Below are 15,994 nucleotides of genomic sequence, written 5' to 3' on the forward strand. Positions count from 1 at the left end.
TATCTATGTGACCCACTAACACTTTCCTGTTCTAAGCTTTGTATGTTCTTGACTCTCTGTCTTCCTTCTTTTGAAACCTCTCTTGAACTTAACTCTCATGTTGGCCAGAACTTGATGAAGTCACCCAACTGTTATTGTGCACCAGTGCCTGACTGCATTTCCTTTCTAAGTACATTTATTTTTAGAAGATGACAATGGATGGATGGATCTGATGGAAGCATTTAAGGGCAAGGTCATAAGACTAGTGAAAATATTTGAGACCCATTATAGTTTTCCTTTCTCTCAAATTAAGCCACATTATTATCTGTGTATCTAACTCCCTCTGTCTTATAAAGATAGTTCTAATCTTGGAAGTAAAGAACAAACATTCTCTTCATAAGAAGTTTGAATAAGAACACATGGAATTCTTATAAGTCCATTATAAGAATATAATGGAGTTATAAAGTTATGTAGTTATAAAGGAAGTTGAATGCCATCTTGGCCCACATATCCATTTTAGAGATGAAGAAGTAATCTTAAGTGATTTGCCAAAGGTCACAAAGATAGTCAGTGAGAGAGTCAGAGACTGAACTTAGATTCTCCGATTCCAAATCCAGCATTTTCTTCATGGCACTGTAATAAGACATTTGTTAATTAAGAGTTAAATAAAAGTTAATTAAGGATTAATTAGGAAATAGGATTGATTGCAATAGATAAATATAGAAATTTGAGAAAAGCTGGATTTCTTTGAAGCCAAAATAGAATTTTCAAGAGAGGATTGTGGGAAATAAAAATAATTTTCTCAAAGGTTCTTGAAAAAGACAGAGCAATGAACACTCTCTCTTGGTCTATCCTGTCTCAAGGAAGGCGATTCAAGGGTGTTCTGGCTTGAACAGTTGGAAGTTGGAGAGGATCTGGTGAAATTTCTATTTGAGAATTATCCAAGTAAGAAAGAAGGCAATTGTGGTGAAATATCACTGCTTTGTCAGTGGTGGCAGAAGGGAGCAAAGCTGTGAAGATTTTGGCTTCCTGGTTTTTCCCATCTAATCAGTAGGAAAGAAATCAAATCTTTCCCAGTTATAATTTATAATTTTGTTAGTTTTAGGATAGAAAGTTAGAATTGGATTAGTAGATGGCATAGGAAGATTAAGTCAGCCTTGGTTTGTATCAAGTAGAAGCAGATTCTTGTGAATCCTATGTTGGGTTTTAGGTACAGTTAGAAGATTTAGATTTAGGATAAATATATTCTTCCTTGTTTTCTTTTTCTTTCTTTTTTTCCTATTTTTAAAAATTCTTCCAATAAATAGTTTTTATATAAGCCTGGCCAGAGGAAGAATTTTAAGACTGCTTTAGAAGCCATCTTTTCCAACAGTCAAAACAACAATCTGTCAACAGAGGACACTTTTATTGGTAATACCATCCAATAATCAATAAGGGTTAGAAAACCCGTGTAACAGCACCATGTTACATTTTACAATGTATACTGCAAAAGACAAGTAGTCACTTAACCCTTTGGTCAGATTACCTCTTCTGACACCATTTATGATAAGGTGGGCAATTCTGCATGAAAGTAAGTTTCCTTATTTATTCTTATAAGAAACTAGAAAAGTTAAGTAATAGATATAAGTAAGCTAGCAGTGCTGTCAGGAGAAAGTGCTGAAGGTTCCAGACATGGAACAGTGAGGGAGAAAGAGACTTTTCTGAGAGACTCTTTGTTCGTAGCTGATGGCAGTTGGGTGCAAGCTTAGCTGCTTGAAGTGAAGAGCCCAGAAAAGTGATTATTTCCTGCTGAAACTGCTAATGGAAGGATCAGGTGGAACAGTGAATTCAGTTCTGGTTGGTGGACCTACCAGACTGGTTCAGCTCCCTGACTTTACCCTTTTGTGAATTATTTGTTGTGGATTCTGGAAAGCTGTGAACATCTCTGGAGCCGAAGAGGACCTTGCAGTGAGACACCCTAATCTTCTGACCTAGCAGGCTTGACCTGACAACCTGTGAAAGAGACAGAGTAGTGTTTTGTCCCACCTTCTATCCCTGAACTTACCCATTAGACAAGTAGTTTTAGATTGACCTTTTCCTCAAAACCTAACCCTTAAATTCTTAATAAACTGTTTTACTTTAATTCCTGTGCCTTCTTCAAATTCCAAGAAAGGGCCCACAGAATGATAGCCTTCAAATCTTGTCTTTTCCCCAGCCAACTTGAGTGGTGACCAGTAACTGGAAACTGACATTCATTAACCAGTGTGTTTTTACCCATTTCCCACATCCTTTGTGTAGGTTCCCAGTTATTCTGTGTATCCTGCCTCTTGTGGGTGTGTGGATGTGTCCTGACTGTGTGTAACCCTTGCGTTACACTGTGTAAGGCAGTTACGTTTTTCACTATAAATGATGACAATAGCATTTAGAGTAAGAATATCATAGGGATTGTGAGATTATAAAATGAAATAATTGTCCCAAATGCTTTTTACACTTGTGCCACTCTACTCTTGGGTATTTGTATTTTCCATTTTAGGTCACTTTTTGAGATCCATAATACTTTACCATTTTTCTACTCTAGAATCTTGCGCCTTTATCTATTTTTCTTTACCTCTACTCAATTGTTATGTAATCATAAAATATATTCATCTCTTTTCCTAATTCTTTTGATTTCAACCCAGGACTGATTCATAGTTAATATCTACCAGTGATTAAGTCCTTATTGAGCACCTGCTGGGCCCATTGTGCCAGGGGAAAAAGCTTCTCTTGTGCCTACTGACAAATCAAGCGGCAAATGCTGAGGATCCCTGTGCCTAGGGAAACAAAATGTATTAAAACAACACTCTGCAAAAGGTTTCTGTCAGCATGATTTTTTTTGAAAATGAAGAACCAACAGGTTTGTTTTTGTTTTTAATGAACAAAACCTAATTTAGGGCCAAACTGCTAAAAATGATCTGTAACCAAACAGAAATCCTAGCACCAAGTATAATTTAGGCATCTCTATTTAGTTTCAGAATTTGAGTATACACCAAGAGCAAAAAGTAAAAAAGTAGTTTAAGACAGAAAATAGTCAAAAAGTGTGGCAACTTCCTCTACAAATTTTTCTTTTTTCTTTTTGAATTAATTTGTTTATTACATTAAAATACCAGTTAATTCCCTTCCTTCCTCCCTTCCTCCCCATTAAGAAGGCATCATTGCCCAAAAAATATATGTATACAGAAAACTATATTTTACTTATTTTTATTAATTCTGTCTCTGGAGATAGACATACTCAAGTTATTTTTCAAGTAATATTTCTGTTGTATATAATATTCTCTTTGTTATGAAATTCTTCATAATTTAATGTAGGTCTTTCCATTATTTATTATTATTATTATTATTATTATTATTCCTGTTGACTCCCTAGGAGCATAGGGCCGCAACCATCTCACGCCAGCGGACTCTGTTCTGGGCAACTTCCCCCAGCTGGACCCATGTCATTCCAACTGTTTTTGTTTCATTTTTGGCAGATCTTCCCCAGGTCTGTTTTGGTCTTCAGACTTTCCTCCTCCCTGAAGGGTTCCAGCTCAATGCTTGTCTGGCTACGTTGTCTTCTGGTTTTCGTAGCGTATGTCCTATCCATCTCCACTTACGTTTCTTTATGTCCTGGGATACTGGATTGTTCTTTCCCAGAGACTGGCATTGGAGATCTTTTCAGGCCATCTGATGTTCAAGATGTAGCGTAGACATCTGTTAACAAAGACTTGGAGTTTATTGGTGTTAGCGCTCGTCACTCTCCAGCTTTCTGATCCATTTAGGAGGACGGCCTTTACGTTGGTGTTGAACATTCGGAGCTTAGTGACGAGGGACAGTGCTTTGGAGATCCAGACAGACCGCAGGGTGTTAAATGCCTGTCTGGCTTTGTTGATTCGGTTTCTGATGTCCTCATCAGCCCCTCCGTCCTTACTGACTATGCTACCCAAATAGGTGAAGTGGTCTGTCTCCTTGATGTTTTCTCCCTGTAGTTGGATTGGCAGGTCCTGTCTGCTGTTGACTGTGATCACCTCGGTCTTCTTCTTGTCTTTCCATGGTATTCCAAAATTAACCTATTTGCACTTAATGCAAGTAATATATCTTTCCCATTATGACCAACATTGAAATATATATTGTATCATAACACATGCATCACCCATGTCATCTTACTAGTGTCCTCATGAAAGGAGAGAGATGTAATGAAGGGAGAGAATAGAGATCATATAATGTCAGAAAACAATTATTGAAAAATTTATTGAAATGTAATGTGGAATTTTTTTTAAAGCATGGCTACCTCTTAAAATATGATCTCTTTCCCATCCAAATTTAATACTCTGTTGGTATTTCTCAATTACTCCATGCCAATGTATTTTGCATTGTATTTCAGTACTTTATATTTGAGTACAGTTAGTGATGTGGGCTATTCGGTCAGTGGCTAGAGCACTAGACCTACAGTCAGGAAGATATGAATTCAAATCGAGCTTTACATTCTTATTAGTTGTGTCTTCCTAGTCAGATCACTTAACCTCCATCGGTATCAGTTTTTTAATCTATAAAATGGGGATTATAATAGAACCTAGTTCCTAGAATCATTGTAAGTAAAAAATGAAATAATAATTATAAAGAATTTTACAAGCCTTAAATCAATATATAAATATTATCATTGCTATATTAGGTCTCTCTTATTTATCTTTGTACTCCATCCAATCTACCCCAAATGTCAACCACTACACATAGAAAAAAAGTATAAAATTTTAGAGATCACCTATTATTGTAGGTGACCATGTACAATAGGTAGAGACCACCTTTTATTGTACTGATAAAATAACTGTGTTCCATATGGATCAGATGTTTTGTCTCCACAAGGGCTGTTAGTGGAAGAATTGACATTCAGACATACAACATTCAACTTCAAATCTTTGTTGTTTCAACTCCTTAATAATGTTTGACAATGGAAGTTTATAATGTGGAAGTCTAGATCTGTGGCTTGCAGGGTGGTAATAACAGAAATCTCTAGTCTCTCTTCCCCCATTCCCTGTCTCCAAGGGAAACTTTGATTGGATCCAGCATGAGAAACAGGAAATTGATGCCAAAGAACACTACTCTGTTCTGTTAGGAGAGAATAGGTACGGGGATAGAGTTAAACCTATTTTCTTCCTTCACTAAGATTGATCTAAGTGATATAGTTTTTATGTGCAAGCTTAAACTATAAGTTTAAGATAAACTGTATTTCATTAATGGAGAAAGAGTATCCCAGGCTTTATATTAAAATATTCATAATGTTAATTTCCCCATTGGATTCCAGTTCCAAAAGAATAAATAGAGCAAAATAGCAAAAGAGCCCATTCATACAAGTCAATTGGAAAAACAGAAGTCAGAAAAAAAATATACTTGTGAGAATATATTCTAGACAATACAAATGAAAGGGCTCATTCACTGGGACCAAAGTAAATCAGCTCAACCAAGAGAGAAGTACCAGATCTTACTGAGAGGGAAAATTAAAAAAAAAATGAATTGTAGTCATCTAAAGTCATGATCAAAGGTCTCCAACAACAACAACAAATTAAAAGGAGAAAAGTGGGTTCTATCAGAAGATTTAATTTTAGTCCTAGCTCTGGAACTAACTTTCTTTGTTCTCATAGGTGAATTACTAAACTTTTGTTTATAACAGTTTCTCATTCCATAAAAATATCTAATTATTGTAAAGTTCTTTCAGACATATTTTAAGTACTGAGAAATATTTTCAGAATTATCTAGTTGAGAAATCTTGACCTTGTGGAAACTGAGGTTAAATGATATATTTTTAGTGAAGTGGGTTATAAAACAACAACAACAATAACTAGGATTAGAACAAAATATTGGAGAGGCAGTGTGGTATCATGGGTTCAGAAGAAGAATATTAGAACTCTATCTCTACCATTTAGTATCTATGAATTCTGGCAAATCAGTTAATACCTTTGTGTCTCATTTTGTTTATCTCTAAAATGAGCAAGTTGTCTCAATACATGGAGTAAGTTTTCTACTAATTCCAACACTCATTTCTACTTAAACATTAAAGAGGAATAAACAGAATAGTCCTCAAAATGACAAATAGCATTATTTATAATGAGAATAAATTAGAAGCCTTTCCGATAAGATCAGGGGATATCCATTATCACCATAGCTATAAGAATAAGCAAAGAAAAAGAAATCGAAGGAATTAGTCTAGGAATTGAGAAAATAAAGCTATCACTCTGAAAATGACATAATTGTATAGTTAAAGAATCCTAGAGAATTAACCAAAAAGCTAATTGAAAAAAAAATAACAACTTTATCCAATTTACAAAATATAAACCAACATAAATGATAACCATTTTTATCTGCAACGCAACCAATAAAGTCTAACAGCAAACAAACTTATATGAAGTGATAAAAAATGAAGTAAGTAGAAACAGGAGAACTTGTAAACAGTAACACCAATAAAGTATGATGACCAAATGTGAATGACTTAACTAGTATTAGTAATACAAGGACACAGGACAACTCCAAGAGACTCATGATGTTATCCACTGCACTAAAAGGAATTGATGAAGTCTGAATGCAGATTGAAGCATATGATTCTTCATTTTATTTACTCAATGAATTTTCTATAGTGTAAACAATATGTCTTCTTTCACAACATGACAAAAATCAAAATATATATTTTATTATAAAATATATACAACCAACATCATGCTACCAGCCATCTTAGGGAATAGGAAATGGTTCCCTATCCTGAAATTTAATGTATTACTTAATGATGTTTTGTATCTGCCTAATATTTGTTATTGTATGCTAGAAAGCTCTTCCTTGAGCTTTTGTGATTCAGAACGAAACATTTTTTACATATACAAACTGATAATAAAATATAATTGTAGCTAAGAGGGTCATAGGAAGAGAGATTTAGAACTGGAAAGCATGTTAGTAGTCATTGAGTGTAACTCCCTTATTTTAGAGGTGAAGAAAATTAAGATCAGAGACATTAAATGAATTGTCTAGTATTTCATTGCTAAATGCCTGGTGTCAGATTGGAACTCAGATCTTTCTGTTTCCAAGTCAAATCGTTTGTCTCTATAAATCATGGAGATCAAACTACTTATAAGGAAACTGAGGGCCAAAGAGGTGAATCAAGTTGTTAAAAAAAAAAAAGCACAGGATTGTCAGCAATGTAAACCATATCTACTGAACACAATTACATGGCTCTTTTTCTTCTGAATTTAAAAAATGTAAATAGTGTTATTATTGTTAATTTATGACTATCATTTGTTGTTGTCATTCAGTTGTTTCAGAAATCTTGGACTCTTTTTGATCCCATTGGAGTGATTAGCTATTTCCTTCTCCAGCTCATTTTACACTTGAGAAAACAAGTTAACATGTTTGAGACTTGCCCAAGATCACACAGTTAAGTGTCCAAGGCCACATTTGAACTAAGGTCTTCCTGACTCTATCTTTGGTGCTAAATCTACTGGGCTACCTAGCTGCCCTAAATCATTTTAGTGATACGTACATGTTTTTATAATTATTATTATTATAGATAATATTAATTGTATCAATGGTATTAATACTTGATTTACCTCAGCATCTCAACATACTCATACTTTATTTCTTTGATCCATTACAACAACTCTGTTAGTCTGGAGCTCTAATTATCCCAATTTTACAGATGATTATGTTGAGATACTAAAGTAAATCAAATGGATTTTCAGGGGCCCCCCAATTAACAAATATATGAGATATGGTTTAAATTCATTCATTATTTGTACTTGTATACAATATGTATCTATTTTATGCAAGTGCTTAAATAATGCTTTTTTATTGATTAAGAGATAGATTAAGTCTTCTTTACTGCAAGTCTAGTGATACCACAGAGATGCGTGGATATCTCCATACAGAAAAATATATAGAAGAATTTAGTAATTAGCCTCGATTTAAGCATATACTTAATTTACATTATTTTACCAACCCTGCCTTTTTTGTCTATCTGTCCTTCTGAACTATCTTTTTTACCACTCTTCTTCTGTTCTCATTTGACAGTTGTGTCATTTCAATATTTCTATACAGTATGTAAGAAATTCATTAAAGTAAATAAATAAGCAAAAATAATATTATTCTCACAAATATGAATTCAAAATGTTACCTATATTCCAGAGATGTGACTCTGAGAAGAATAAAAGTAAAAATAAATTCTTATATCTCCAAACAATTATCCTTCATGATGGATGTACTGCTGTGACAGAGATGAATATACCCTCTGAGTGAAAAGTCAGCCTCTGCTTTGTTTATATTTATTTAAAATATCTTACCTTGAATCCAAAATTACATAAAACAAATACTTATTCATAACTACTGGTCATGTAAATCAATCAATTAATAAATATCTATTATGATCCAACTCTGTGCCAGGCTCTGTGCTAAGCATCAATGCAGCTATATTAATAAAACTAAGTATATTTCACTTTTTTTCTGTATAGTCTAGGCTATTGGGAATATATTGTGATAAGGAAACTTTTGTCTTAAGGGAAAATTTTCAGAAGTTATAGGGGGAAAATGAATCATTAGCTTTTTAAAAGATATCCTTTGGAAAAAAAAATAAAAGAAATCCTTTGATTCTTCAGCCCATATTTTCAAAGATGAATCATTGTGATATTTGTGATATACATTTGAAAATAATCAATGTATCCATTAGAAAATTTATATTTAATGTAGAGACAAAGTTATTCAAATTAATATAACAATACAGATGTTTTTTAACAAGAGGGGAAAAATTCTCAAAATGAATCAAAGATTTTCTTGATAAGATAATTCTTCTTTTTCCATGTCACGGGCAATAACTTGACCAAGGAATCCAACAGAAACACATGTGGCCAAATAAACAGAAACTACCCTCTGTGAGGAGATGAAAATTAATTTTTGTTCCTATGTGGGACAAGACTTTATTAGCATGCCTAGTTGGGGGGCCATATTTCATTATACAAGGCTAGAATCATGCAAGCACAGCAGTGGATACTAAAACAGCTTTCCATCTAAGATTAGAATCTGACCCAAAGGAAAATAACTGCAACTGAAATTGAATATTGTATTAACCCTTTCTGTCCTGGGAGTTTCATTACCACTATTAAACACTGCATGGAGAAATTCTGGCTATTCCAAAAGTTGAGCTTCCAAAGTATCTATAATTTTTAAAAAGGAGACTATTTTAAAAAGTTGAACATTGATCATATGATTTATACAGTACTTACTTCTCTATTTCTGAATAACAGGCTGTTTTTAAGGAATTACATTTGTTTTCCCGATTCTTAATCAATATTTTCCATTCTTTGAGAGAGATAGTTTCTTCTATGGTTTTTTTAGTTGTTATGACTGTAAAGAGAAAAGATAACTCCACAAGAATTACTTTTATTTGATGGGCTAGTCTAAGAAGTAGTTGAAATAGTTATTATAAATAAATCTCCATTTTGCAAACATCACTGGACTGGCTGAACTGAGCACCAAGATTCCACAGAGCATCTAGCATTTAACATGTAGGCATTTCAAAAAAATAAACTCAGTAATCGCCACAAGAAATTTTTAAGCATATGAAGAATTCATCTTCCCTACATCATGGCATTAAGTTGGATAGAAAATCTAACAAATTAATTCAATAGTGGACCTATTTTGGATTGGCCTGATAGAATTGTATATGATGATATAGAAATCTAGATTGAATTTGAGGTATTTGGCAATAAATTCAGTGATACTAAGTTGGCTCCTGCTTTAATAGCTCCTATTTTCAAAAGTAAGCTCTTATCTAATTCTGAAGTGTAGATCAGATTGCTCACAGTTTTTAAAAATTCACTGATGGGAATGCAGCCAGGATGGCAGAAAAGGAACAAGAAATTTTCTGATCTTTCCCATAATAATATCCAAATAACTTTGATATAAATTCTCAAAAATAATACTGGAGGAACAGAAATGACAAAAATATAGGGTAAGATTTTTTCAGCCCAAGAAAACTTAGAAGGTCAAGGCAAAAGGTTAATTGCACCAGAGTAGGAATAGATGTCAAACCAGCACACCAAGGCAGGCCCTACCTCAGAAAGAGAAGGTAACCTTTAGGACAGTTGAATCAGAAATAATGGTTTTCAGAAATAAAGAGCTCTCAGTCCACAAATTGTAAGAGTGTCAGAAAACTGGCCAGAAGATTAGAGTAGTCCATTTTCTGACTCTAGTTCCAGATTGTAGTCTTGGGTTATAGTCCCTAGTTGAGGTCCCAAAGCAAGGGGTAGTAGTGGTACATCTATGTTTGAGGACAGAGAGGACATGGGTCCCCAGGACCCCAATCACAGTTCAAGAACAGAAAAGAGTACTCTTGGCCAGGAGAACATTAAACACACCTTGGATAAATGAAAAACTGATAGATCCCCAGAGCTGTTTCTGAAATCAACAGAACAAAGAATCTGAAGCTTAGGATAATGCCCTATCAAAGCTTAGGATAATGCCCTTATCAAAGGAAGAGGTCCTAACTTTAATATTTTTAAAGTTAAAAGTAAAAAAAAAAGATGTAAAAATAATCAAACAATAAAAAAGAAACTCAAGCTAAAAAGTTACTTGGTGACAGGGAAGACCAAAACACAAACTTAGAAGAAGACAGCAAAATCAATATTGCTGCACCCAAAGAAAATACTAAACATTAAATAAAAAATACAAATTGGTTTCAAGAACAAAAAGAATTAGTGGAGGTAAGCAAAAAACTTAATAGTCATATGAAAGAGGTAGAAGGAAAAACTTGGAAAAGAAAATGATAGTGAGGCAGGAAAATAATGAAGAAAGAGCCAATATCCTGCTGGATGAGACACAGAAAATATTGAAAAAAAATAGACATAATCAAATTAGACTATTTGGTAAAAGAAAGCTCATTGAAGAAAATAGTTTTTTTTAAATTAGAATTGGGGAAGTAGAATATCAAGAAACAATAAAAGCAAAAAGAAAAGAAAAAAATTGAAATATCTCATGAAATATCACTTAAACAAGTAACACAGAAAATAGATCAGGATGGATATTTTAATTACTGGACTACTTGAAAAATATGATTTTTAAAGACCTTACCCATCATCTTTCAAGAAATTATCAAGGAAAACCACTGTAATATCCTAGAATGAGAAGGCAAAATGGAAATTGAAAGAATTCACCAACTAATTCCTAAAAGAAGCACCAAAGTAAAACTCCCAGAAATAATATAGCCAAATTCTAGAACTCCTAAATCAAGGAGAAAATATTACAAATAGCCAAAAAGAAAGAATTCAAATAGTGTGCAGTGGCACAGACAAAAAATTCACACTGTATAGCAAGGTAAAGTTGAAATGGACACATAATTTAGGGAAAAAAAAGTGATACCATAACAAATTACAAGACTACAAAATATTCTACTAGTCAGATCTATGGAAAGAGGGAAGAATTTGCATTCAAAAAGACATAAAGAACATTATGAAATATAAAATAAATAACTGATTACATTTAATTAAAAAGTATTTGCACAAACAAAACCAATGAAATCAATTTTGGAAGGGAAATAAACTGTAGCAATAGTTTCTCATAGAGGGTTTGTCTCTTGAAATTATGGAGAATTGAGTCAAATTTATTAGAATGCAAAACATTCCACAATTGAAAAATAGAAAAGCGTATTATCAGACACTTCACAGATTAAGAATTTAAAATAATCTTTAGTCATATTTAAAAATGTTCCAAAAGCATTGACAATCATTCTGAAACCTGAAACCTATCAGAATAGCTAACGTGAAAAAAAGAGAAAATGATAAATGTTGGAGGGGATATGGAAAAATTGGTACACTAATACTGTGTTGGTGAAACTGCGAACTGATCCAAACATTCTGGAAAGCAATCTGGAACTATGCCCAAAGAACCATCAAACTGTTCAAACACTTTAACACAGCATTACCTTTACTAATTTACCATCACTAAGTCAATATCCCAAAAAGATTGAAGAGAAGAGAAACAAGAATTTAGGCAATTTGCTCTTTGTGCATAATTGCAAATTGCCTTCCAGAATGGTTGGATCAATTAACAACTCCACCTGCAATGCATTCATGTCGAAATTTTGCCACATGCCCTACAACATTTATTATTTTCCTTTATTGCCATATTGGCCAATCTGCTAGGTGTGAGGTGTTACCTATGATTTGTTTTGATTTGCATTTCTCTAATTAGAAGGGATTTAGATCACTTTTTCATATGATTATTGATATTTTTTCATTGTTTCATCTGAAAACTGTCTATTCTGATCCCTTGACCATTTTTTCATTGGGGAAAGGCTTGGTTTCTTGTAAATTTGAACTATTCCCTTATAATATTTAGGAAATTAGATGTTTTTCAGAGAATTTTGTTTATAAAATTTTCTCCCAGTTTGTTGCTACTCTTCTAATTTTGATTGCATTGGTTTTGTTTGTACAAACTCTTTTTAATTTAATATAATCAAAATTATTAATTTTACATCTTGTAATATAATCTATATTTTGCTTGGTCTTAAATTCCTTCATTTCCCATAGAGCTGACAGGTGTACTATTCTATGTTCACTTAATTTATTTATGATTTTACTCTTTATATTTGTCATTTTCTTGATTTGAATTTATCTTAGTATAGGGTGTGAGATGTTGATTTAAAACCAATTTTTACCATACTGTTTTCAATTTTCCTAGCAGTTTTTGGCAAATAGTAAGTTTTTCTCCCTAAAGCTGAGATCTTTGGGTTTATTAAACATTAGCTTGCTGAGACCATATACCCAGAAAAACTGATTATAATCCTTCAGGGGGAAAAGGAGTATTCAATGAAATAGATGTTCAAACATTACTGATAAAAAAGTAACAACTGAATAAAAAAGTTGACTTTCAAATACAAGACTCAATACTAACATGAAAAGGTAAATAGGAAAAAGAAATCAAAAGACATTCAATAAGTTAAAATGTTTCCATACTGTAAGAGGAAAAAGGGGTTTTTTGGTTGGATATATTAATATTTAAAGGTGCAGTTGCCAAGGAACTGAATAAATACCAATTCCTAAAAGGATTTTAGCAATTTATTTACAAAATATAGGAGAGAGTAGAAGTAGAGAGATGAGAAGAAGGTAGAGTAAGAGATCTAACTTAACGAACTAGATTTTTATTCAAATCTGGGCTTTACTCAGGCAGGGCTCTAGAGGCACAGCCTGAAAGCCTAAAAGTCAATTAGTAAGGGGTTTAATCACGAGGGCTTCTCCAAGGGCCCCTCTGGAGGCTAAGGTAGTTAGCCTTCTTCACTCACCACATGTAGTTCTAAGGAAAAGATTTAAGAACAGTTTCACAAAGGTCTCAGTGTCCCAGGTCCAGCTCTCCTCCAGGGCCAAGCCACAAAAAAGAGAGTTCTTTCAGGTCTAAGAGATAAAGGAGAGGAGAAAGGGCGGAACTCACTGAACTCTCTTTTAAAGGGGCTTCTTTTGCATCATTTCCTGTGCCTTCCTCTTAGTTTATGTGTCCAATCACGAGACACTTTTCTTAGGACTGCCCAGGAAGCAGTCAGTATATTCTGATTCATCACTCACTTTTGCATATGTGGGACACAGATCTCTCAACTTGTGAATTAAGTGGGGATGGTTACACTTTGGATGATTAGATTTAAGACTAAGCAGGGTAGATTTAATCTCATTATCACAATATGTACATTTGTACCTCTTAAGAACTTTATCATTTTTAGTGCAATTAGAAGTAGTATACAGAGATAGAGGATAAAACTCTGAATTGAATATGATAGGATGATATCTAGAAAATAAAACTAAGAGGTTAGAATGAAGATGACACTGGGAGAAGAGTTTGGTGAGAGAGAGAGAATTGAGTATATTATTTTATTAAAAAGGTACCAAAGTGTTTCTATAGTGAAGAAGGAGATGGGGGAAGTGGTGTGTGGTGTGCTTGAACTTTATTCTCATCGGGTTGGCTCAAAGAAGGAAAAATATATGTAATTCATTGGATATAGAAATTTATCTGATGCTACAGGAAAATATGCAAGTAAGTGAATTGGTTGGAGGAACATAGGAATAGAAAGGACAGCAAATTGGAAGAGGCAATGGTCCAAATCAAGACCCTTTTAAATATTGTAAGAGTGAAAGGAGGGAGAGAAAATAATATAACTAGGGAAAATAGGATGGAGGGCAATAAATAATAATAATAACTACAAGTTTCTCTAATAAAGGTTTCATTAGTCAAATATGCAGAGATGTGAGTGAAATGTATAAGAATACATAGTCATTCCACAATTGATAAATGGTCAAAGTCTTTTGACAGTTTTCAGATGAAATAATCAAAGTTATCAATTATATGAAAATGCTCTCAAAGACCATTAATTAAAGAAAGATAAATTAAAACAAATCTGAGCTACCACTCCTCATCTATTAGATTGACTCTCATGACAGAAAAGGAAAATGACAAAAGTTGAAGGGGATATGTGATAATTGAGATACTAATGCATTTTTGGGGGAGTTGTTATTCCACCATTCTGGAGAGCAATTTTCAACTATGCCCACAGGGCCATAACACTGTATGTATCTTTTGACTTAGCAATTACTCCCTGTCCCCAGCCCAAAGATCTCTCTTCTCCCTCCTCCAGAGAGAAATTCCCAGAATCCTCTTCTGGTTTCAATTGCCAGCAACTGTCGTCTTCTGCCTTTGGATCAATCTCCTCGACACAAAATCCCATCCTTACAGTATCCCGGTTTTGTGTGGTGGGAATTTTTTAAAAAGTCCCATTTAATTCATGCATCACTATTTCCTATTCCTATCTTATGTTCCCCCTCCCTCAAAAATAATAAATTATTAACTTGTCTTATTACTATACTAATTATCTAGTTTTGGAGAGGTTGGTAGGGGAATGAGATTTGCAATTTATTTAGCAATATTTCCAGGGTATAACACAACTTTGTAACAAGAAAAATTTTCCACTGAACACAATGTCTAAGTTTACAGCGTAACATTTTACTTATCCTTAAACTCTTCTAAGTTATTACTTAACCTGTCTATTATTTTGACAGAATTGTAACTTGTTTCTACTTTGAATGTATAAGTCTATCAAGTAATGCAATGCATCTATCTTATTATTCCTAGCTGTTATCAAGTTATGTTTTAAATGCAATGTTAGTTTTTATATTGAGAATCTATGTTATCATGTTAGTATTCTTAGTTATCTATCCAACTACACTTATTATATATTTTATTCTTATGCTTTCTCTCCACTAGCTTGCTAAAAAATTTTGAACTTCCCTAGCCCTTTCTGGACTTTCCCTATATCTAATGTCATAATTATCTGTTAGATTGTTAGTATGCTACAGTACCTACATGGTTAGGGACTATCATTTACAATTATACTCTACTTTTTCCAACCTATGTCACAGGTATGTATAAAATTTACATCATTTATACTATGATACATTTGTAGAAGCATTAGTCCTGCATATCAAAGTTAAACAGACCAGAAAATCTCTTTATCTTCTTTTATGGTTAAGATCTTATGGGACTTGCAACTATTCACATTATGGACATATATACATTTTGTATTTACACAATCTTCAGACATTCATTTATGTACATGAGTTCCAAGCTAAAATCAGTTTTGTGTTGTGTTTTGTGTCTTAGTATGTTCTGTACATGTATTAATTTGCCCATATTTTGCCACTTGTCTCTTTCTTGCCACTTGCCTATAGATTTCTCCACTATTTTGATGCTATGTACTGTGGTTGCATTTTCCCTAAAGTGTGAAGTTAATTTGTGTTTTTGTACTGTTGCCACACCAGTCTTATGTAAACTGTTTCCTTCTGTCCTCTTTTTTCTGCAATTGTCCATTTTTGCAAAGTTCAAAGTTTGAAAGTTTTTAAAGTGTCCATTTTGTTGCACAGTTGATCTTGCTTTGTAGCTTTGATGAAGGAAGGAAGGAAGGAAGGAAGGAAGGAAGGAAGGAAGGAAGAAAGGAAGAAAGGAAGGAAGGAAGGAA

This window comes from Gracilinanus agilis, chromosome 6 (assembly GCF_016433145.1).
Source record: "Gracilinanus agilis isolate LMUSP501 chromosome 6, AgileGrace, whole genome shotgun sequence".
Classification (NCBI taxonomy): domain Eukaryota; kingdom Metazoa; phylum Chordata; class Mammalia; order Didelphimorphia; family Didelphidae; genus Gracilinanus; species Gracilinanus agilis.